Source organism: Orycteropus afer, unplaced genomic scaffold, assembly GCF_000298275.1.
Source record: "Orycteropus afer afer isolate SDZICR_OR568_19922 unplaced genomic scaffold, OryAfe1.0 scaffold00703, whole genome shotgun sequence".
In the NCBI taxonomy this organism is placed as follows: Eukaryota; Metazoa; Chordata; class Mammalia; order Tubulidentata; family Orycteropodidae; genus Orycteropus; species Orycteropus afer.
The window spans coordinates 751,051-754,480 of NW_006922290.1; positions in this window are offsets into that span (position 1 = coordinate 751,051).

Sequence of the window (3,430 nt, forward strand, 5' to 3'; positions counted from 1 at the left end):
CATGTGAGTTAAACATTTACCTCAAGTAGACACACACCCTAGAGAGAACAATCATGGGAGAAGGAAGGGCTGCTTATGCACAGGGAGACAGCTCAGGGTGCAGGAGAGTATGGAGGGATGGACACTGGGAAGAGGTAACTATGGGGAGGAAGTGGGAGGGGAGCTGTTGCATTGTGGTAAATTGTTATCAGTGACATGAGACAAATTATATGTGAACTGCTGTAAGGAAAGTGAATTTGCTCTGTAAATCTTCACCCAAATCACAAAAAAAAAAAAAAAAAGAAAAAAAGAATCACGGCCCAGCCAAGTTAACACACAATCTTAACTATCACATTCCCTTTAAACATGGATTATGCAGGACCTTGAATACTTTTTGCTAATTTTGGCAAAATTGAAACTGTTTCTCCCCTCCCTCTTTTCTTTTTTTTTTTTTTTAAATATTTTATTGTGTTTTAGGTGAAAATTTACACAGCAAATTAGTTTTCCATTTAACAATATATATACAGGTTGTTCTGTGACCTTGATTGCTATTCCTGCAGTGTGTCAGCACTCTCCCCATTTGTATCCTGCCTTCCCTATTTCTATTCCCTCCAGTTTTCCTGCCCCTCCTTGCCTTCTCATCTTTGCCTTTAGGCAAATGTTGCCTATTTGGTGTCATATAGTTGATTGTTCTAAGGAGCACTTTTCTCATGGGTATTATTATTTTATAGGCCAATCTATTATTTGGCTAAAATGTGACATCTGAAAATAGCTTTAGTTCTGTTAGGCCAGAGTAAACTCAAGCCACCAACATTTTAGTTAGCAGCTTTCTCCGGGTGTCAGGCCCTGATGAGACAGCCTGATAAGACAACCAAGGTGACAAAACCCGCCCAGGCTGGAAAGTCCCACATGATGACAAACTTCCTCCTGTGAAGCCCCCTCATGCTAATTAAGTGCAGACCCGTGCCAACAGCTAATTGGACCCTGCCATTTCCTTAGTGTCCCCAATTAAGTCCTCTCTGTGTCTATAAAAATCTATTCCCCCTGCCCGGGGGTGCGACTTCTCTGGCCTTGATGCTAGGGCACGAGAACCTCGCCCGGGAGTGCTAATAAACTACTTCTCTGAAACAACTCCATGTCCTGGTGTCTCGGCAGCTTTGCATTACAAGTTCCAGGTTAAAAAGATGTCTTAAGGCAATAGCTTTGGGGGTTCCTCCAGTCTCTATCAGTCCAGTAACTCTGGTCTTTTTCTTTTTTTTAATGAATTTTATTTTCTACATTTTTTTGCCATTCTATGTGGGACCTTCTATTGTGTTCCTAGTGAGAGAGGTTGGTTGTGGTAGCCGGGCACCATCTACTTCTGGTCTCAAACTACAGGAGGCTGTGGTTTGTGTTGGCCATTAGTCCTGTGGAATAATTGCTTCCTTGAGTTTTTTTCCATCACTGTCCTTTACTCCAGATAAGAAGAGACCACTAGTGGCTCATAAACCACAACAGACGGCTGCTCACAAGCTTTTAAGGTCCCAGACACTACTCATCAAACTAGTGAAACCACAAAACTGGGTACAGGTTCTTTTCGGTGCAGCATACAGAGTCATAGACTCAGGTTGCAACAAGGAAAGCAGCTTTATTCAGAAGGAACATCCGGGACTGCTGTCACCAAGGGAGTTCGATGGGGCTTCACACTACTTTCACTTTTAAGCTTGCAGCAAATGGGGAAGTTATGACTATTTATAAGGTTTCTGGGGAAGGGTCATGATTATGGATTAGAGGGAAGGATCACAGCTTGGCATGGAAGTGGCTGATGGACCCCTAGCTGCTAAAATAGGTCCATGCAGCACAGATGATGTAGTTCTGGTGATTTTCAGTTCCTTGACATGAGTCTTAATGTTGCAGGGTAAGCGAAAGTATAAAATTGTTTTCTTTGCAAATGTGTGTCTCAATCCGGCTGGGTCTATCTGTCCGGTCTCAGTCAGGTCGACCTTCTTGCATTAACTTGGGGGCAGGTGCTAAGTGGATCCTGGAACTAAACTAAAAATAATTATTAACCTATTCACAAAGGAGGAGTAATTTCTCAAAACTTTCACTGTTTAGTCTAAAGCAGTTTTTCCTGGTGAGCTCAATGCTCTCTCATGGCTGTCTCACTAGGATACAGAACATTATCTTTATGAACTATGTTATGCCAACAACCTAGGCTAAGGACTAGTAATTCAGTCCCACAAGGTGTTTGGATGTGTCTAAGAAGTTTCCATAACTGTGCCCCCACGTGCTCTTTTATACATATGAATAAATGTACAGCACATACAAACGTATGCATGCACATGTACTCTTATACGTCCTCCCACATCTATATAGCATATATATCTATGTGTGTAACCACTCACAAATTTTTGGTTGTTATTACTGTTGTTGCAGAATTGTGTATGTTGTAGCATGTGTCATAATTGTCCTCTATTCTTGTATATCTCAGTGTCTTCATTTATCTTGGTTACCTTGTGCTGACCTCCCCCATATTGTGAATTGCCTTTCCTTAACCAGAATTAACATGTATCTACTATCTCGCAAGTGATTCTCCCTCCTTTCCCCTTCCACCTCTGGTGACCATCAAAGAATGTTGCTTTCTGTGTGTAAACCTGTTCTTGACATTTTATAAAAGTAGTATCATACAATATTTGTCCTTTTGTGATTGACTTATTTCACTCAGTATAATGTTCTCCAGATTCATCCATGTTGTTTCCCAAACTCATCATTATTCTTTATCATTACATAGTATTCCATTGTATGTATGCATGTACCATATTTTGTTTATCCATTGATGGACACTGTCTTAATTATCTAGTGCTGCTATAACAGAAATACCACAAGTGGATGGGTTTAACAGACAGAAATTTATTTTCTCACAGTTTAGGAGGCTAGGAGTCTGAATTCAGAATGTCAGCTGTAGAGGAAGGCTTTCTCTTATTCTCAGCTCTGGAGGAAGGTCCTTGTCTCCTCAGCTTCTGCTTCCTAGTTCCTTAGAGATGTCCATGTTTCTTGGCATAAGTCTTCCCCTGGGTCTAGGAGGCTCTCAGTGCAGGGACCCCAGGTCCAAAGGACATGCTCCACTCCTGGTTCTTCTTTCTTGGTGAGGTCCCTCTCCACTCTGTTCAATTCTCTCATCTTTTTTCTCTTGTAAGATAAAAGGTGTGACTCAAGCAAAGTTGTAACTTCAGTAAGGGTTGTGACTTGAGTAAAGGTGGGACTTGAGTCATACCCCCTAATACAGCTGTGAAGTGTAGTGCCTAAGGCATTTGACTGCTAACCAGAAGGCTGGTGGTTCAAACCCACCACCACTCCATGGAAGGAAGGTTGAGCAATCTACGTCCATAGTGATATCACCTCGGAAACCCAAGGAGGGGTCGTTATGAGTTGGATCTGACTTGATTTGTGTTTTTTTGGTGCAATACCCTAC